Below are 22,114 nucleotides of genomic sequence, written 5' to 3'. Positions count from 1 at the left end.
GTGTGTGGTCAGGAGGCTTTTCTGGCTTGGGAGGTCTTCAGCAATCAGTCCTGCAAGTGAGAACTTGCTCTCACTTCTGAGTTTCCTAGGACGAGGAAGGAGGGAAGATGCAGGTGCCTCCTTGAAGAGGAGCTTCAGGGCTGTGCTAAGATGACATCCTGGCCCTGGCCCTGGCCCTGGCTGATGTGGCTCAGTTGGTTGAGCATCAAGCCATGCACCAAAAGATTGCTGGTTCGATTCTGGGTCAGGACACGTACCTGGGTTGAGGACTTCACCTCCAGTAAGAAGCATTCAGGAGATGACTGATCGACGTTTCCTTCTCACGTCAATATTTTTCTCCTTCTCCCTTCCTCTCTAAAAATCAATAAAAATATATATTTTTTAAAATGACATGCTGGCTTAGACTCTTTGGGGCTCATCACCCCACTCTGGCTCTCATAACCTTTGTCTTCTACTCTCTCCCTGTCTTTCCTCTCTGCTGTCAGGATAGCTGAGCTTCAAAGACTTCCAGGGTAATGTTCTCAGCCCTGGCTGCACCTGGGAATGGCCTGGGGTGCTTTAAGAAAATGCCAAGTCCTGGCCCTGCCCCAGGTGTTCTGATTCCTGCTCTAGAATGTGGCCTGGGCAGCAGAGAGTTTCACTCGCAGCTGATTTCGATCAGAGTTAAGAATGAGAGTGGTCAAACCTCAGAAGGAAGGTAGGGGAGGGTGGGGGTAAGGGGGAGAGATCAACCAAAGGACTTACATCAGCGGTTCTCAACCTGTGGGTCGCGACTCCTTTGGCGGTCGAACGGCCCTTTCACAGGGGTCGCCTAAGACCTTTCTGCATATCAGATATTTGCATTACGATTCATAACAGTAGCAACATTACAGTTATGAAGTAGCAACGAAAATAATTTTATGGTTGGGTCACAACATGAGGAACTGTATTTAAAGGGCCAGAAGGTTGAGAACCACTGACTTACATGCAAGCATATAGGCCTAACCAATGGACACGGACAACAGGGGCATGAGGGCATGAGTGGGGGTGGATAGGGGGTAATGTGGGGATAAGGACACATATGTAATAATTTAATCAATAAAGAAATTAAAAATAAAGAACAAAGGAAAATATATATATAATTTCCTAATTGCTACTATATGGAAACGCAAAAAAAAAAAAAAAAAAGAGCGGTGAGTTGCTAGTCTTTCAGCTTGGGGTGATTTCCGGAGAAGCAGGCCTGTCCTCTTAGCAAATGGTTCTCAAAATGTAGCCCCTCAACTGGAGCCTAGGAACTTGTTAGAAAGGCAAATTCTCTGGCCACACCTGGAAGTCAGCAACAAGCCCTCAAGAGTGAAAACCTCTGTCTTAGTGATGGACATCAGAATCAATAGTTATGATTATCATCGGAATCACCAGGTGCTTTATATATGGAAAGATGCCTGTGCCTCACCTCAGACCTATGGAATCAGGACCCCAGGGGAGAGGGGGCTGGGGGGCATTCGAGGAAGCCTGGGGACTACTCATAGGGGAGGTCTGAACTTGAGTCAGCTCAGTAACCTGACGTGGTAGAGCTGGGACCAGCAGCCACTTCCTTCGGTGACCCCTCAGCAGCGTTCCTCACTCCTAGGTCTTAGGAGGTATTTCCTGGGCCTGGTCTCACATCCCCTCAGCACAGCAGCAGCGACCTCAGCTCGCCCTCCTAGGAAGGAGCCATCGGCTTATAACCTAGAGGCTCTCAATGGACTTCCCTCCTGCCTTTAGCGTCAAAGCCATGGCTGCCAGGCTGCTCCTCGGAAGCCAAGGAGTGGGAGTGGAGAGCGCAAACACATGGCACTGCCCCACACTTTCCCTCAAGAGTAACACTGCACACACAGAGCCAGTGGACTGCACGGTGAATGAATTACAATAAAGCTATCCTAAAAGATGAGCACAAAAGTAGCCGTGAGAGAGAAAAGGAAGAGGGGCAGGTGCCGGGACGGCTCTGCACCTCCTGTGTGAGTGTGTGTGAGCCTCAGGGTATGATCTGGGGCAGCTGGCAGAGTCCTGGCTTCTCCCAGTCGCATCTCAGAGGCAAGGCTGACCAGGCCTGGGTACACCCCCCGCAGGTGTCTCTCTGCTAGGGGCCTCCCCCAGCCCCAGCTCTCCCCTGCCTTTCAGAATGAAGAGGACTCAGCCGGATCCCCATGCATGTGAGGCTCTGTGGTCCAGGAACCACGTGGACTGGTTTCTTCATGGCCAGTGTCCCTCCAGTGCCAGCCCCAGGCCTCCCCCAGCTCTCTCCTCTGACTGCGGATGACATGTCCGTTCAGAGAAGAGCGCTTGAAGGTGCGTTACTGGAGGTGTCTGCAGTGCCATCATGTAAGGGAGGAAATGGCTTGTGCCGTGCGGCCCCGGGGCAAGCTGTGTGCAGACTCCAGCTTATCTGTGACCCTGGATGGACAAATGGCCTCAGCCTGAGATTAAAACAAGCTTCTTCGCCACAGGACAACTCATCATTTGTATTCCTAGTACATAGCCTGGTGCCAAGCACATAGTAGGTGCTCAATAAATATTTGCTAAATAGAGAAACCAGATTACTTCACGTTGCTTAGGTATCTCCTTTCTCTGGCGGTGCAGGGCTCCTGCGCCCTCCCCTCTCTCTGCCACAGTCCTCCATCCGCATCCTCATGTCCCTGGTTCCCATTCCTTCGTCAAAATCAGGAACATCGCTAGTTTTGTTTTGTCCTGTGTTAGCTCCTCCGGCCTGGCCAGGAGTTCTTTATCCTCTCTGAAGAGCCAGTTCAGCCCCTGCAGCTTCCCCTTGAGGGTGCTCTCAGCTGGCAGCTGGTCTTCTTACCTGGAAGGCAAGCCCATCACCCTCCCTGAGAGACACAGCATCAGTCCCCTTGGCTTGGTCCAAGCTGGGATCTCAGTGGCTTCCCAGCTGCCACACATTGCCCTGCTGGGCTTGGCTGGATGTGGTTCTGCCATCTGCTTTACACAGCTCCCTCCTTCCCTCTCTGCAGGTCTCCATTGACACCTGCTGACTGCCAGTGCCACCAGCAGCACCAGCCTTCATTAGACCACCAGGAATTTGTAGGCTAGTCGACAGAGCTGACGAGTAAGCCTGCAATTACAGTCCAGGGTCAGAAGCCCTTATGGAAGGATTCACTACAGAAAATTATAGCAATATACCAATATACCAAAAATATAGCAAAGGAAGGACATGGCTCATTTAAAAACATTTCATATCTATAATTATGAAATATTTCAAACACACACAAAATAATGTAACAGACACAGCGTACCTGTAATTCACGTTTAGTAGATGTTAATATTATGACTGAGATCTGTCTACTATTCTCTCTCTCAGTAAATCCTTAGAGATACAGCTAATGCTCCATCCAAATTCTATCATTCTCCCTTCTTCTTCTAATGCAACCACCTTCTTGAAATTGATCATTTCCATTGATATTTTTGTAGGGGACTTCTTGGAGCAATAGGACAAAGAAGTTAGCCAGACAGAGGGGCACAGTGCATTCCAGGGAGAGAGATCAGTATGTGCAAAGGCCCAGAGGCATGGCACACTCACCTGACAGACTAGTTAAGAAGACTTTATATTAATCCAGGGGAGATATAATAGTGGCCTAACCTCAAAACATGTGGGGTCAAGAAAAGAGGTGGGGCCTAGAGAGACTGAGGAAGGAGAGCCTGATGATTGATTTTCTATGTAGCTTGATGTGGAAGGAGGAGGGAAGAAAAAATATCTAGGTTTCTGGTTTGAGAAGGGGTGGAGAAGATGTTGGATTTAGTTAGAGTCATGCTTAATTTGAGATACCTTTAGAGTAACCAAGTAATATCAGATAGCAGATAGAAAGATCTGGCCTCCAGCCTTTGATGGAGGAAGGAAGGAAGGAAGGAAGGAAGGAAGGAAGGAAGGAAGGAAGGAAGGAAGGGAGAGAGAGAGGGAGGGAGGGAGGAAGGGAAGGAGGGAGGGAAGGAGGGAGGAAGAAAGGGTAGGTCGGGCTGTTTGCCCCTATAAGATAGAGGAAAAGGCACCCAACTAGAGAAGTTTGTTTTCAAACCTTTTTTTGTATTGATTGATTAAGGTATTACATATGTGTCCTTATCCCCCCATCACTGTCAAAATGGCTATTATCAACAAATGACAAGTGCTGGAGAGGATGCGGAGAAAAAGGAACCCTCATGCACTGCTGGTGGGAATGCAGACTGGTGCAGCCACTGTGGAGAACAGTATGGAGTTTCCTCAAAAAACTAAAATGGAACTCCCATTTGACCCAGTGATCCCACTTCTAGGAAAACATCCGAAGAAACTAGAAACACCAATCGGAAAGGATATATGCACCCCTATGTTCATAGCAGCACAATTTACAATAACTAAGATTTGGAAACAGCCTAAGTGCCCATCAGCAGATGAGTGGATTAAAACCTGTATTTTCAAAACTTTCTCATCCATTTGTTTCTTCCTTCTCCCCTTGTGGCAAGGGCGAGAGCGTTAGCCTGTCCTGAACAAGTAACACTGTTCAATTGTTGGACATACCTGTACCCAGTGTTCAAGTAAGTTGCTCACTTGCCTTCCAGTTCTTTGGTGTCACAGAGACCGAGCATCAGTCTGAGAAAATGGAGTTTCCTGCCTGTGGAAGGCTGGAAGGTGGGAATGAAATCAAAGCAGTCTTTGAGAGGGTAAGCAGGCAGGTTTCATGAAGACAGAATATGGTGCCTCAGTTGCCTGCATTGCAAGAAACCCTGCTGCTGGTTTTGCCACTGTTGCCTTTGTAGCCACTGACTAGAATACCACCCTAAGAGCCCTTCTCTGCTCAACTCCTATGAATGGTCGGCACAGACTCGTTTAAGCCCTCTTACAATGTGTGCGCCTAAGTAGCTTGTCAGTCACATTCTCAGCCATGATGCCACCACCCCTCCCTACACATTGCTTCATCTTGACCTTAGCTCAATTATTTAATAGATTCATTGCCAAACCTAGGCTTTCATAAATGATTTCCAGGAAATATGAGGGTTGAAATCAAGTTGAACTCATGTGGTTTTGCTCTTAACTTGAGTTTTCTCTGATTTCTGGAAGATCTTACCGCTCAGGACTTCAGCAATCTCTGCTGGTTAGTTGTTTTGACTCCAGGAAGCTCCAAGGTAATCTATCCTATTAAACTCAAAGAGAATGTTGGCAAGGAAGAGTGTCAATAGCAGCCCACACAAAAGGATAGTTTATCTTGCCTGAGAAGTATAAAATCAAATATCATGCGAGCCAATTTTCTTTGCTTGACTTTTAGAATAAAATATGCTTTGAACTCCTTTCCCAGAGGTTAAACAAAAAAAAAAGTTACATTTCTTTGGTTGAGTCATTTTGGCAAGATGACTATCCCTACCTCTATCTGCAAGTTCGGAAACTTCAGAATTTTTATGAGAGTGTCTGAGGGCTGAGCCATTTCCCAAGTGTCCTTACTGTAACTACATATCACCACATGGCACATATTAAAGGCCATGCGAATCCATTTCTACCCACTTGTCAGGATAAAAACCTTTAGTGTAAGAACTGATGTGATATATGAGACCTTCACAATACAACTTGATTATTGGGATGACTTCTGTCTTCATATGGCTGTTTCTTAGTTTCCAAATGTATTTTAGCTCAACTCTAAGAGATTTATTTGCCCATAGAGATTAGTACCCAGAAGCTTCCTGACAAACTTCCTCTCAGCCACTCCACAAAGGAGAGACAGCTTTTCATGGGGAGCCATATTCTAGTTTCTTATCATGGTAATTTTCTCCATGCTTTTCCATACTTCATTGCTTATCTGTAGTGTAAATGCCACTCAAGAAGTTACAAGCATTGTTAAAAGACAATGCTTCATTTCTCTCTTCCAAGTCTCCGTTAAAATAATCATGAAGATGTGAGAGTAGAGGGGGAAAATACAACACTGGAAACCAAAGATAAGAGTTTAGGGGGAAGTTTCTAAGAACCACAGAACCAATGAGACTGAATGAAAATATTCAATGGATGGTCAATTCACATTCTACCTTCTGAGCCACAATAACTCTGCCAAACCACAAGTGATAGGGAGTCTCTTGCCAGCTTCCAGTAAAACAGACTATGACTCACCTCTCTGACGTAATAAGGGTCCCTGGCCTCCATTACTCCCCACAACTGTGGCTTCAGAGAACTAAAAACGCTCCATCCTAGGCACAGGCACTATTGTCTCCTTGAATTTATCTGGGGAAAACAGACCAACTAGGGCAGTGATGGCGAACGTTTTGAGCCCGGCATGTCAGCATTTTGAAAAACCCTAACTTAACTCTGGTGCCGTGTCACATACAGAAATTTTTTGATATTTGCAACCATAGTAAAACAAAGACTTATAGTTTTGATATTTATTTTATATATTTAAATGCCATTGAAAAAAGAAAAATCAACCAAAAAAATGAGTTTGCGTGTCACCTGACACGCGTGTCATAGGTTCGCCATCACTGGACTAGGACATCGCAGCTGATTTCTTATCAGAGACCACAAAGGCCAAAGCTAGTCGGATAATATATATAAAGTGCTGAAAGAAAAAAAACTATCAATCAGAAAAATTTTATATCTAGAAAAATTAAAAACAGCATAAATATATTTTTATCTATAACTCCTATTTTCTATCTGATTTAAAGTACAACTGTATAAAGCAAAATTTGTAATAATTGTAACAAACACGCAAGCTAATAAAGGTATAATTTGTAAAAAAAATAATAGTATGGGGAGACAAAAATATATAGGAGAAAAGTTATTGTAGATTATTGAAAATAACTTGGTATCAATCTGAACTAGTTTTATTTTTATACATTAAGATGTTAATTGCAATTACCAGGGAAGCCACTAAGATAATTCAAAAATGTAGTAAAACAAATGACAAGGGCTTTAAAATGGTACACTGAAAAATTCACTATCTAACACAAAAGAAAATAGGCAGTAATGAAGACTGAGGAACAAAAAAGACATATAGAAAACAACTAGTAAAATGGCATAAGTTTTTTCCTTATTGGTAATTCCCTTAAATGACCATAGAGATAACAGAAGAGAAATTTCAGTGTGTATAACAAGAAACACACACTTTGAAAAAATGGTTTAGAAAGTCACAAATAGAAGACTACAGCCCTCAGTGAGCAAGGTTTGGCAGTCCCTGAGGAGTGGGAGGATTAGGTCTCCAGAGTTTCAACAACATAGTACTGTAAAATGTCCAGTTCTTAAATATATATATTACAAAGAAATAGGAAAGTTTGGCCCATTCACAGGGGAAAATATTGGGCAGAAACAATCCCTAAAGATTCCTAGATATTGGAAATATTAAAGATGTTAAATCAACTGACATAAGTATGTTCAATGAGCTATAAAAAAAAAAGTAGGCAAAATTCTAAAGGAAATTAGGAAAACAATGTATGAACAAATGAGAATCTGAAAAAGAGCATCCATATAAGCATCAACCAATGTATACATAAATATGTGGAACAAAAAACCTCTCTCTCTCTTTCCCCTTCCTCTCCTCTCTCTCTCAAGTCAGTTTAAAATATTACAAAAAACCTATGGCTAATCACATACTTAATGATGAAAAACTGAAAGCTTTCCACTATCGGGAATAAGACAAACATGTACATTCTCACCATTTCTTATCAATATTGTAAGGAAATTATGGAAGAAAAAAGTAACCATTTGGAAAGGAAATAGTAAAATTATCTCTAAATCTCCCATGTTCATTGATCAGAACACTTAATATTGTATAGTACAGAACTCCTCCAATTGTATACAGATACAACACAATCCTTACCAAAATTCCATCTGGCTTCCCCCAACACCAGAAATTTACAAGCTGATCCTAAAATTCATTTGGAAATATAAGGGACCCAAAAAGTAAAAAAAAAAAAAAAAAAAAAAAAAAAAAAAAAATCTTGAAAAAAAATAGTTACAGAATTCACACATCCAAATTTCAAAGCTTACTATTAAGTTACAGTAAACACTACAGTGTGATACTTAATTAGTGATGGACATTTATAACAATGGAATAGAATTGAGAGTCCAGAAATAAACTCCAGATTTATGGTCATTTATTTTCCATGAGGATGCCAATAAACTTCAGTGGGAGAAAAATAGTATTTCCAACAATGGTGCTGAGACAACTGAATATACACATGTGGAAGAATAAATTTGCACCCCTACCTCACACCACACAGAAAAATTAACTCAAAATGGATCAGAGATCTAAGTAAAAGATCTAAAACTATACCATTCTCAAAAGAGAATATGGGAGTAAATTTTTGTGACCTTGGGGTTGGTAATGCGTGGGATGCTGTATATATTCTTTGTCTTTAAAACTAGGTGAGAGACCATACAATGGTCATTTGATAATAAGAGGTAACCTGTACATTTATGTTCTGCAGACATTTTATATGCTTCTTAAATTTTACTACTATTTGAAAATTAAAAAGAATAAAAGTATAAGAAATCTTATGTCACACCATTAAATATATTAATTTGAAATGATTCATAGTCTTATTTGTAGAAGGTTAAATAGTAAATCTTCAGTGAGAAAATAATAGGAAAATATCTCCAGGATCTTGGAGTAGATAGCAATTCCCTAAGTAGGACACAAAAAACTACTAACCATAAGAAGAAAATTTCATTAATTGAAGTTGGTCAAAATATAAGCATCTGTTTATCAAAGGCACTATCAAGATAGTGAAAAGGCATGTCAGAGATGGAGAGCACGTATCTGTAATACATATATCTGTAAATATATTACCAGAATATATTTTTAAAGACCATAAGAAAAACGCCCCAAAATGTAATGGCTAAAACACCTAAAGAGAATTTTGCAAGTGAGAATACTCTAATGGCCAGTAAGTAAATGAGAAAGCACTCAGTATCACTTCTGGTGGGGGTGTAAACTGACACAACCTCTTCAGAATATTTGGACCTATTTGTTAAAATCAAACATGCAAAGCGCGTGCGCGGAGCTGCGGACGGGCAGGCAAGGCGTTCGGCAGGCGCTGCAGCCGGCGGCCTGCGTCCTGGCGGGTGGCTCGGCCCCCGTGCTCTTCTTGGCCTTGGCGGTGGGGAAGCCCCGCGCGTGGGCGAGCCGCTGGCGTGGGCGGGAGCCCCGCATCCCTGCCCGGCGTCTGGAACCCCAACTGGGACAGGCGAGAACGGCTCTCCCGGGCCAACCTTCGGAAGAGGAACCCGGGCTCCGGAGACGAGGACGCGGCGTCCAGGATAGACAACTACCAAGCCAAGGCCGCGCGGCACAGCTTCCTCATCAGGCACTCCCAGCGCCACACGGACGCCCCCCGGGGAGGAGGACCGCACCCTGACACCCCTGGGTCGTGAGCAGGCTGAGCTCACTGGTCTCCGACTTGCAAGCTTGGGGTTGAAGTTTAATAAAATGGTCCATTCCTCCGTGACCCGCGCAGCAGAAACCACCGACATCATCGGCAAACACCTGCCAGGTGTCGCCACGGCCAGCACCGACCTGCTGAGGGAAGGCGCCCCCATCGCGCCTGGCCCCCCGTGCCTCGCTGGAAGCCGGAGGCTGGGCAGTATTGTGCAGACGGAGCCAGGATCGAGGCCGCCTCCTGGAACTACACCCACCGGGCAGAGGTCAAGCGGCAGGAGGACAGTTCCGAGACCTTCATCTGCCGCGCCAACGCCATCCGCTACATCGTGTGCCGCGCGCTGCAGCTCCCTCCAGAAGGCTGGCTGCGCCTCTCCCTCCACAATGGCAGCATCACCCACCCGGTGGTCCGGCCTGACGGCTGCGTGGCCCTCGGGGCCCCGGGGACACAGGGTTCATGCCTCCGGTCAGGATCTCCCGCTCCCGAGCCCCGCTCTCCTCCCCCGTGCCCGGCTCTGGCCTGGGAGCCGCCCAGAGCGCGGAGACCCTGCCTCCGTCCACTCCACAGGCTGCGCTGGGCACTTCGTTTCTCTAGGACCGGGCGGAGGCGGGGTGAAGTGTCTCAGTCACCACGTGTCATTCTGGCCCAGGATGGAAAGGGGAACGTGCTGGTCCTTTGGCGAGGTTTCCTGCCCTAGTCTCACCCCAGGAGCCTGTGGGGTGAAGACCTCCTCACAGGTGTCACCGCGGGGACTACAGCACCTGCAATGGCCACACGACCCCTTGAGGCACCCAGCAAAGCCCGCCGGCACCAGGGACTTGGCGAGCCCAGCATTCCCATCCATAACTTACTCGCTTCGTACATTCTTCACATTCTTAAACCCTTTCGTCACTGTCAAATAAAGATGTTTCCATCTGGTTCTTGGGTTGAGAGCCAATGACTCACTCCACAGTCTTGCATCCCTGATGCTGCTGGGTGTGAACACACCTGTGTTATTAGGCCTCTCTGGGCACAGGAGCACCTGGGCAGGGGAGGGGATGCCACCTGCTGGTTTCACAGGAGAGGGGCCAGGTGGGGACAGCCAGAGAGTCCTGTTTAAGTAAAATAGCTAGCTGACAGCTCATTCTGTTTGCCTCTGGCTGTTAAACTTTCATGCTTATGGATTAAAATATTTGAACAATGATGTGTCCATCCCAAATATTTACAAAAACAGTGTAATTTCTATGAAGCGGTTATGAACATTTTCTGCAGTGCAACTAAATGGGATGTCTAATCCATGTCTGTCAACTTTGGAAATAACTACAAAATAAAACCTTATTTTACTGGTTAAAAAAAAAATTTAACATACACTTATTCTGACCCAGCAATTCAATTCTCAGATATATATCCAAGAGAAATAAGTATATACATCCAATGAAAGACTTCACGGTTGGTCACAGATTTATTCATAATAGTCAAAAACTGGAGAAAACTCAAATGCAATTGACAAGAGAATCCTATATAATAAAGATGTAATATGCAAATGGTCATTACATAACGACCGACTACATAATGACCAGATCACAGATCAGCAGGAGGGTGGGGCAGGGAGCTACAAGTGGGCAATGGAGAGCTGCAGGAGGGGGCAGGGCAGCAAGCTACGACAGGAGGAGGCGTGTGTGTGTGGGGGGGGGGGGGGAAGCAACGGGAGGGCAGCAGCAAGCTATTGGTGCACAGATTTGTGTATAGGGCTACTAGTGAATAAATAGTGATCTACTCATGTAATGGGAAACTATACAGCTAAAAGGAAAAAACAATGTTACGTAGATCACTCTCACAGATGTAATGATGAATAAGTCACATACAAAAGAGAACATATATGTTATTTCATTGTTTTGAAGTTCAAGAACAAGCAGATTCAGAATAGTGGTTACACCTAAGAGGAGGCAGGTAAGAGAGGGCAAAAAGGAGTCTTCTGGGATGTTGAAAATATTGTACATCTTTTTTATTTGGTTGGTGGTTATATGAGTGTAAATGGGTATAAAAATTCAAAAGCTATACACGAGAAAGATGTATGCTTTCTTCCTGGCAAGTGGGCCTTCAATGTATGTATACCCTTTAACCCGCCCATTTCACTTTTCCTGAAATGAGGATGTCCATCACAGTGTTATGAACAAATTTGAAGCAGTCTGCATGTCTGGACAGTGAGTTGATTACATAAATTATGAAGTATTCATACAGAGGATTACAGTGCAGCTCTTAAAGTTGCTATAGAATAGTTGATGCATAAAAATGTTCCTAAAAATCATGTTCAAAGTATGAACAATATGTTATTTTCATAAAATGTCATATCTGTGTTTTAGCCGCATGGACAGGAATCTTGATTAATCATGAAAAGGGGATAGTGATGGCCAATCACAGCTGCCTGTGCAAGGAGACAGACCCAACACCCCTGTGTCCCTCCCCTCCCCCCTTTAGAATCCCAACACCCCTGTGTCCCTCCCCTCCCACCTTTAGAATCCCAGTCAAATGTCTGCAAAGGTGGAAGAAGGCCATCAGGGACCCTGTGGTTTTGACAAGTCTCCAGACTGTGGAAGGGGGACTACAGTGGTGGGTAAACGGGCTGGGGGGAGTCCAAGCACAGAAGGCTGGGGAGCACGCTGCAGGGGGAGAGAATGTGTCCTCGTATCCTTCTGGGTGGACATGGGGAGACCCTGAGTTCCATGTAGACTTTCCTACAGAGAACAGCAGTACAGTGGGGCCTTGACTTACGAGTTTAATTCGTTCTGAGACCGAGCTTGTTAAGGAGCTCGTTAACTCAAATTACTCTATCAACTCAATGCAAAAAATCGGAGGAGAGATAGCTGGTATCTCAAAAAACTCGTTAGTCAGGACACTCATAAGTCAAGGCCCCACTGTACCAGCTGAGTCAGTATTCAGGGATCTTAAAAGACTATTCTAGAATGTCACTATTGGTTGGTCCCATCCAATAGGACACCTTACGAGTTAATTTGACAATAAAAAATTATACCCAAATGTTAAATAACACTACTCAGTATTAATGGCAGTGTGGAAAACTAGGTTAATTGATATCCTCATATATTGTTGGTGGGACTACCTCCTGGAGAAGCCTTTTAGGAAGGCAATTTGTCAGTACTTATAAAAATGTCAAATATATGTCTTCTTCAACCAGCAATTGTACTTCTGAATTTTAAATGTCTGTTCTACTCAAGGGGGGAGGGAGGGCAAAAAGACCCATGTTACAGGAAGTACATCATGGCATTGTTTAGAAAAGCAAAAGATGTGATAGTGATCAAAGCTCTGTCTGTAATGATTATTTTGAAATAATCATGTCAGTAAGAAACTCATGACTTTTCATTTTAACTTCGGAACTGGCTTTTTCCACAGAAAGCACATAGAAGCACAGATTCTCTCACAGCAATGAGGACACCTGGTGACCAGAGCTTGCTTTGTGAAAGCTACCGAAAGGAACCGCGTAGGTTCCAGAGCCGGGCTGGGAAAGTGGGAAGCGAATCTGGAGCTTGTTGTGTGGCAGTAATTAAGCAAGATTCAAAGAACAGTGGAGACATACCAGAGTTGGAACAAAGGAAATGCAACCGGCCAATCTGGACAATTGAATATCAACAAGAGAAGAATGACTGTAATTGATTTTAACACAATGAATAAAATATCATGAGTTAGTAGTCAGAGAGAGGGAGGAAGGGGTGAAAGGAGAAAGCAAGCCCGAAAAAATGTAATTGTTGAATTTAGATCAAGTGTATAGGTGCATTTGCTTTACTACATCTTTCAACGATGTTATATGTCTAAAAACTTTACATATATGAGAAAAACAATAAATAAAACTTAACAGAAAGCAGATAACTAAAATCCATAAAAATAAATCTTAAAGCCAAATAATGAATGAGCTACCTGCTAAAGAGCAGAAAAACCTCTTCATCAAGACCAATAAAAATTAAATGAGACTTCATTTCTAGACAAAATAGAGTAACTAGGACCGATCAGCCCACACGAAATAAGAACAAAATTAAACAAAAGGACAAATTACATGAAACTCTGGCTCCAAGACCCTGGATAGAGTGAGCTCCCTGATTTGAAGGCGTGGAGCTGGGCACTGGCGGGGGGTGGGGTGGGGGGTGCCCGGCTGCTGGAGTTTGCAGGGCAGAGGGCCCAGGGGAGAGTTGCACAGAGGGAACTCTAAGGACTGCCAAGCGTTCCCTCCAGTGTTCCGTTGAGCACTGATTACTGACCAGCACATGTGTGAGGACACTGCCAGAGGCTGGGAGAAAACATTTCTCAATAATGCCTGTTCCCAACATTCAAAGCGGCGGCCTCATCACTCACCGATTATGAGCACCAATTAGAGTAAGGTATTAGTTTCCCCGAGCTGCTGTAACAAATTATCACAAACAGGGTGGCTTAACACAACAGAAATGCGTTCTCTCACAGCCCTGGAAGCTAAAAGTCTTAAATGAAGTGTTGGTAGGCTCACTCTGAAGCTGTAGGAAAAGTCCTTCCCTACCGCTTTCTAGCTTCTGCTGTTGCCACGGCCTGACATGCCTTGCAGCTTACCACACCAGCTTCCCCTCTCTTTTCACACAGCCATTAATCCTGTCTGTCTCCATTTTCTCTTCTCATTAGGACGCCAGTCATTTGATCAGGGCACGCTCTACTTCAGTATGACCTCATTTTAACTGATTACATCTACATCACATTCTGAGTTTCTGGGTTGATATGAATTTGGGGGGGGGGGACAATATTCAACCTGATAAACGAACTAAGAAGGGTCTTGCCTCAGTAGTGGAAAAAAGTTATCCCTAGACTAAAATGCTGATTTGGTCATAACTAACAAAGCTTAAAAGCAAGACCAAAAGGTTCAAACTACTTCTAGGTAATTCAAGTGCATCCCAGTACAAATTTCAAGAATTTTGTTAGTCATACAAAAATATGCACCAACTGATAAGGTAAAATTCACAATATCTGGCATCAATATAAAATTTTATTTGGCAAAATCATGTCTAAAATTTCCCCATAGTTGATGAAAACTGTAGACTATGGATCCCAATATCTCAATGCAAGAAACATAGAATAATATTACATTATGTTGCTTAAACCTAGCGATAAAGAGAAGATCTTTTAAACATCAGAGGGAAAAGGATATATATATATATATATATATATATATATATGCGCCTAATATGCAAATTGTCCCCATGGGAGTTTGACCGGGAGACCAATTGCTCACTATGATGTGCGCTGACCACCACGGGGCAGTGCGGAATGAAGGGAGGCTCGGCCAGCGGCCAGCAGCTGGAAGGTCCGCATTGGCCCTGATCACCAGCCAGGCCTAGGGACCCTACCTGTGCACGAATTTCATGCACCAGGCCTCTAGTTATATATAAAGAACCAAAATAAGAATAACTGCAGATATCAAGAAACTGTCTAGTAGAGTTTGGAGAAATATCTTTAAAATGCTGAAAGAAAAATCTATTCACCTGAGATTTTTTTTACCTAGTGAAAATACCTTTCAAATACAAGATCTAAATACCAGGTAAAGAGTTACCAGACCTACAAAAGCTGAAAGAATTTTCAGCTGGCCTTCACTCTAAGAAATGTTAACGTGGTCTTAAAGCAGATGGAGATAATAAAGATCAGAAGGGAATATGAATGAAAAGGAAACAGAAAAACAACAGAGGAAACCCATGAAACCGAAAGCTGGTTCTTGCAGAAGATTAATAAAATGGACAAATTGGTAGTTAGACTTAAAGAGAAAATGAGAAGGTACAAATTACCAATATCAAGAATGAGTTAGGTGCTGCTATAGATTTTGTAAGAATTACTAGGATGAATTTTTAGTTCAAATTTTTCCCACAATGAAAACTTCAGCCCCAAAAGCTTTAGTTGTAAATGTTACCAAACACTTAAAAGAAGTATTAATACTAAATCTACACAAATTATTCCAGAAAATTTACAAGGAAAGAATAATTCCCAACTTTTTCTATGAGGCCAGAATTACTCCAATACCAAAACCAGAAAAAGGACATTACAAGGAAAGACAATTATAGACCAATCTCCTTCATTAACTTATATGAAAAAAAATTTAATAAAATCTTTAGGGAGCCCAGGCAACATGGCTCAATGGTTGAGCATCAACCTATGAATCAGGAGGTTACCATTCGATTTCCAGTCAGAGCACAGATTATGGGCTTGGCATGCCCATTATCCACCCAAGAGCCAGCAGAGGGCCTTGACAGGCTCATATGCCTTCAAGGGGGACTGCCCCTAAATACCACTCCGTGCCCATGACCGGGCCTGTTATTCCAGCATTAGAGATAAGGTTAGTTGTGGCTTCTCAGTCCCAGAAGAATGCAAGTATTTCTTAGTAGGAATTAGATGACTTATTCAAATCATCTGGGGAACTTTGAAAAAAGTGCGGATGCAAAGCTCTACTGCAGACCAATTACAGTGGAAGGGGTTGGAGAGGAGCTTTCAGTGTCAGCAGAGAGGAACTCTAGAAATCATCAAATCCCTTTTTGGCAGGTGGCGAAACTGAGGCCCAGAGAGGGGTAGGGTCGGGGAATCTGTGGCAGATTATCTCCAGCAACCTAGGTAATTATATCCTGAAATCACGAGTTTACAGACGGGTCTGAAGGGCAGAAAGATGGGTGACCTGCACGTGGTGTCACAGCCCTTCTCAGGGCTGGCAGAGTGGCAGGTGCCCCTGCCCCAGGCAGAGTTCTTCACTGGAGTCCGCTCTTTGCCCCCTCCCCCACCCCGCCCTGCCCTGGCTAGCAGTTAAGGAAGATGCTGGGCTGATGGGTGACACTTGCTTTCCCTGTCAGTGGAGGTGGAGGGCAGACGCTGGCTGGCAATGGCCCTCTGTGTCTATTGGCACAGACTTCTGCTCACACCACCACCTGGCACATCAGGACCCAGGGGAACGCACTTCTCTGAGCCACCCTGTCCAACACAGACCTCCAGTTCTCCCAGATGTCATCTGTAAAGGTGCCACCCCAGGGGTGGGCATGTAATCAGGCAGATGGCTGGACCGCCTCAGCACGGGGCCTCTGGGACCAACCAGAGCCCAGGGGTGGCTGGAGAGGGAGGGCAGCGTGTGCCTGGTACCTCCTCTCCGCCTCTTGGGGCCACAGAAGGGGCTCAGTGGGTTGGCCACAGAGGGCAGGGGTGGGCGGGCCCATCTGCAGGTGCTGGGCGCTCTCAGCTGCTTGCCTGGATGTCTCCATCTGCCCGCCTGCCCGAGCTGCCTCTCGCGGCGGCCGCCGAGCGCCCTCTAGCGGCTCTCAGTGCTCCCTGCAGCGCTGGTCCCAGTCCCCGCCAGACCCAGACCAGAGTGCTCCCCTGCCCGGGAAGAGAACCCCTCCCCAGCAGGTCTGGCCCGGCTGTCTTCACCCCCTACCCCAAGTCTTCGCCCTTGTGCTGCCTGTTGTCATTGCTCCATTGCTGTTGTGTTGCACTCCCATGGGACCTTGCGCTCTGCAAGATTTTGTCTTTATTAAATATTTAACACTTTTCCTTTAAAAAATAGGAATTCCAGGTAGAGTGAGATCAGCTGAGGCAGCAGGTGCGAGAACAGGAACCTGCTCTAACAATTTTGCAGCCAAAAGCAAAGAAAGAAACCCTTTGGTTAGCATCTGCTGTCACCAGCATGGCAGAGTGTGACCCTGTGCCCTCATGCCTGCGTGTGCCATCCCACACAGGCCTGGCACCAGGCTGGGTTCACGCTTGAGCCCTGGGACTTGCCATGTGGCCTCCTATTTGTGCTTCAAGCCAGCCGCCTTGCCAGCATGAGCCCAGGACCCAGTGGCCCCAGACCCCACCCAGACCTCTTTCCCTGTTTCTGGTCTTAGTTCCCTTGTCTGCCACCTGGAACTCACAGTCCTGCCTCGCTTACATCACGGAAGTGCCATGCTATCAAGATTCAGCGAAAACATTCAGCGAATGTGCTTACACTTTGTAAGAAGTAAGAGAGCGTGTAAGGCATTTGCTGTTGCCTGCCCCTGGGCTGCCCGTGGTGCACTCTCCTTGATGAACGCCCCCACCCTGGTCCCCTCTGAACAGGGTACTCACCTCTGTGCCCTCGCCAGGGGAGATGTGCATCCTCAAAGAAGACTCTGGCTTATGAGTTTAGGTGGGATCGAGAAGGCTCCCTGTCTGACTCAGCGGCTCTCAGTCCTGAATGTACATCAGAATCACCTGGAGGGCTTGTTAGCGCCTGGAACTCTGGGCTCACTTCAGAGTCTGACTCAGTGGGGCCGGGAGGGAGCCCAAGCATTTGCCTCTCTAACCAGTTTCCAGGAGCCGCTGTTCCCTGCTCCTGGGCTCCCACTGGAGAACCGCTGGGTTAGCTGCAGGGTTCTGAGCACCAGTAGCCCTACCTGAAACACTGAGCAAAATCAGAACAGCTTTCTTACACCTTCTTACTGCCCAGCACCAGCCACACCTGTAATCAAATCAGAGCAAGGAGAGGCAAAGCTCCCTCCAGCCCTCTCTGTCCACCGAAGCATCAGTGAAGCCCTCACCAGGATCCCCCACAGACACGGACAAGTGACGGAAGCAGGGGAGGGAGGAAGCGCACGTCGTGTGATGCCAGGTGCTGCCCGGGGGCTGGCTGTGAGGGGCAGAAGCTCCATGGGCATCTCTGGGGCTTAGTCCCCAAGGCGAGAATGTGGATCCGGCTGCAGGGCAGCAGCATCATGAAGGCAGAGCACGATGGGAGAAGGTGCAGGTGTGGGCGCCTTTGGGTAAGGGGGCCCTCTGCCCTGTGCACTGAGAGGCAGCCTGCACTTACCTGCTCCATGAGCACATCCTTTCCCTTGCAGAAGCACTCCAAGGGCGCCTCGGCCAACAGTGCGGGGACTTTATGATCTTTGCCAACCTCTGGGTCAGGCAAGCCCACGCCAGCCCACTCTGGTTTATAACTTTCACCCTCCCATCCAGCCTGACTTGACAGCTGCCTTGGTTGGACCCTCCATGTGCATGATTTTCCTGAGCTTAGAAACTAGAACCTTATGTTCTCCTCATTTTTACAAAAATGCAGAAGCTGTTAATACCTGTGAGCTTCCCTGGCTTGCAGACCACAGTCTCATCAACCATATAGACCAGCCGTGGGCAAACTACGGCCCGCGGGCCGGATCCGGTCCCTTTGAAATGAATAAAACTATTGAAAAAAAAGACCGTACCCTTTTATGTAATGATGTTTACTTTGAATTTATATTAGTTCACACAAACACTCCATCCATGCTTTTGTTCCGGCCCTCCGGTCCAGTTTAAGAACCCATTGTGGCCCTCGAGTCAAAAAGTTTGCCCACCCCTGATATAGACTGTCCTTCCTCCCCAGGTTGCAGGTGGGGGCTCTCAGCACCCGGACCCTGCTAACCACCACCCAGGGGGCACCTCTAACAGCCAGGCCACTGCCCATTGCTGGGTTCTTTCACCAGCAAGACCCTCAGGCTACCTCTGAGTCCGGGGGACTTAGCACTGCTCATCACACTCAGTCCCTTCCTCACATAGTTTCCCCGCTTGAATCCTGAATCACAGCCCCCTGGGATAGATACAAGAGCACCAATCTGGCAGTAGGAAACCCTACTCCTCGTCTTATCCTTTGTGATAAGATGTTGTCACATTCCAATCTCAGTGTCCCTGTGTATTGGATGCTGACAGGGGCCTTCAGAAGAGCTGTGTCAAGGAAAACATGTATCAGACAAAGCTGAGCAGGCCGGAAGACTTTATTCAAGACTATTGCAATAGGGGAGAGACTGAACTCAACTCTGCTGAAACAAAAGCTGGGGAACTTTCTAAGGCAGTGGTTCCCAACCTTCTGGCCTTTTAAATACAGTTCCTCATGTTGTGACCCAACCATAAAATTATTTTCATTGCTACTTCATAACTGTAATGTTGCTACTGTTATGAATCATAATGTAAATATCTGATATGCAGGATGGTCTTAGGCGACCCCTGTGAAAGGGTTGTTCAACCGCCAAAGAGGTCGCGACCCTCAGGTTGAGAACCGCTATTCTAAGGGCTGGTGGAAAAGTATGGAGGACGCTGGGGTGAACACGGGGAGGTTGGTCAATGGGATGTGTTCAGCACATTGAGTTAGTCCTGAGTTTGCAAATGGTCTCTGTGGTTGGGCCATCTGTGTCTGCTAATTGGTGCCCATCATCAGGCTCCTAACCCTTCCCCCAGAAGCTGGCAGATAAGGGCACGGTCCTCCTGGATGATTACAAAGGGACGGATCCCAGGTCCTTGAGAAAGATTTCTCCGAGTTGTAAAATTGGCGAGAGGCTGGAGATTTATATACAGTTCAAAGGGGCAGAGAAAGAATTCCCAATGACAAGTTTTTAAAGTAAATGCTCAGTGAAAAGGGAAGCCAGGGGCGTAGAGTCAGGAGAAAGCCTGTTTGAGATTGAGCTGAGGTGGGTAGGGGGGGGGCTTGCCAGCCATCTCCCACCCCTGAAGCAAGAGGGTCCTCCCCAATCTGAGGAGCCTCCTGGTTGTGACACTTTGTCTCTTGGTCACCATAGGGCACTGCCGCAGTGTTTGCTCCTGAAACCTTTGGGAAGGAAGCTCTCAGACCCAGGCAGGCCTCAGAGGACAAAACCAGGTCCCATGTGTCCATGAGAAGGACCGGAATGTTCTCTAACGGCATAGAGAGACACTATGAGACAAATGCTCAATCGGAGGCCAAACCAAACCAGAGAAACATGTTGAAAATAGGTCATAAGCCCTAGCCTGTTTGGCCCAGTGGATAGAGTGTTGGCCTATGGACTGAAGGGTCCAGGGTTCGATTCTAGTCAAGGACACATACCTCGATTGCAGGCTCCATCCCAGCCCTGGTCAGAGTGCATGCAGGAGGCAACCAATTGATGTGTCTCTATCACATTGATGTTTCTGTCTCTCCCCTTCCCTTCCACTCTCTCTAAAAATCAATGGAAAAATATCCTTGGGTGAGGATTAACAACAACAACAAACATAGGCCATCAAAGTAAGTCAAGTATCTTTGGCCCAAGGAAACTGAGAGCAAAGAGCAACAAGGAGAGTCAGTTACCAGAACAAATTTCAGATTGAGAGTGTCTTGCAGAGGCTCCCCCAGGGCAGGCTGAGCGGCAGGTGCCCAGGCCGCCTTCTGACCTGCTCCCTCCAGGGACCTGGGTGTGGGTGCTGGTTGTGGTGACCCAGGAAATCAGCACTGCTGTGAGCTACTGCAGGTCATCCGGGCTGGTTATGGGGTTTGGGGTGGGCAGATTGAATGAAAAAAAAATCCCTTTTCATGATGCAGGCACATAAGATTTTGGCATCGTTCTTTTTCTAAAGTGTATTACTATTGGTAACCAGGGGATCCTTCCTTAGAATTGCTACCTGCCTTTAACCCTCTTGGGTGTTGGCCCCCAGAACCCTGTCTGGCATCAGGCTGTGTCCTGGCAAGATAAGACTTAGGCAAGAACTGTACCTCTGCAGCTTCTTACCCTCAGGTCCTCAGACTCCTCAAGCCTCCAGCTGTGGAATTTGGGGAGTCTATGAACTTGGATGGGAAAAATTATGCCCTTAGTTTCACCTCTAAATGACATTTAGCATTTCCTACAAGAATCAGAATAGGTAACCAACCATGGTAGATGAACAGTACCTATACCTTTGTCAGCAATGGAAATCACAGACCATTTCATGCCATATCGTAATTGTGGCAGAAGTTTTGCAATATTACCTATACTCACACAACTTTGAAATTATAGTGATTAAATCCTTCACATATTTAATGAGACAATTAAGAGGTATATGTATATATTTCTAAATTATAAAATTTGTGTATTTTATATGACTGGGTTTGTGTATAGTCCTGTGTATTCTGTTTTACACATTTCTAAACTGTTAAACTAAGAAGGGGTCCATAGGCTCCCACAGACTGCCAAAAGCATCCATGGCCCGGAAAAGGTTAAAAACCCTTGGCAGGCCCTCAAATGCCAGGAGGTATAAGGTCAACCCAGGCTGGCATGCACGGGAAGGTACAAGGTACAGGCAGCTCTTATCTCTCCTGCACGGCTCCTCCTCCCATCCCTGAGGATTCACTCCAGCATTACAACCCGTTTTCTTTGAACTCATTTCAGAGGAAAAGAGCAGCGGAAATCAATGTCAGGCGCCAGCAGGGGGTGCAGCTGCATCACTCTGAGCCGCCTTCAGAAGGCCTGACACCCACGGAGCACAGACCACATCTTTCCACACATCTAATCATCAACACCCGGCCCCACCCCACTGCACACTCTGCCACCATCTTTGGAAACCATGGCAACCACTCCACACACCAGGGACAAGCTGAGCTGTGGGCAACCCAGGGCGACTCACAATTCTGTCCTTTCAAATCCCAGTTAGTTTACTGTCCTCTCTATAGGTGCCAGGATAAGATGCCTATGCCATTGAGGAGTGTAATTCAAATTTCCACCAGGGGACGCTGAGTATGCAGGTGCCAGGAACACCCACCTGCATTTCTCCTTTCCTAAAAACGGTTTGCCTGCAGACAGACCTTAGGTGACCAACCTGTTCTCTCCTGTTTTTCTCTTTCCCTGTCAATCTCACTCTTGCCTCTCTCCTTCTCATCTCTTTTTCCTTCTTTCTCTTTTTGTCGTGTTTTCTGTTTCTTTGCCTTTCTCTCTGAATGTCTCTCTTTTGTCTCCCTCTATTTTTAATTCTCTTTATTTCTCCCTGTGGTTCTGTGCTTCGTTCTCTTTTTCCTCTCTTCATATGTGTC

At 46.0% G+C, this 22,114-nt stretch overlaps 1 pseudogene across 1 annotated transcript; it reads left to right on the top strand.

Annotated features, from left to right (window-relative positions):
* The first annotated feature begins 8,961 nt into the window (after positions 1 to 8,961).
* Positions 8,962 to 9,951, top strand: LOC308518542 (serine/threonine-protein phosphatase PGAM5, mitochondrial-like; annotated as a pseudogene). Its single transcript has one exon. The product of its transcript is annotated as a serine/threonine-protein phosphatase PGAM5, mitochondrial-like (transcript).
* The last annotated feature ends 12,163 nt before the right edge of the window (positions 9,952 to 22,114 follow it).

Source organism: Myotis nattereri (genome assembly GCF_964212035.1).
Source record: "Myotis nattereri genome assembly, chromosome: 4".
Classification (NCBI taxonomy): domain Eukaryota; kingdom Metazoa; phylum Chordata; class Mammalia; order Chiroptera; family Vespertilionidae; genus Myotis; species Myotis nattereri.
The sequence above is the reverse complement of the archived record's forward strand: the minus strand, read 5'-3'. Positions and strand labels throughout refer to the sequence as shown.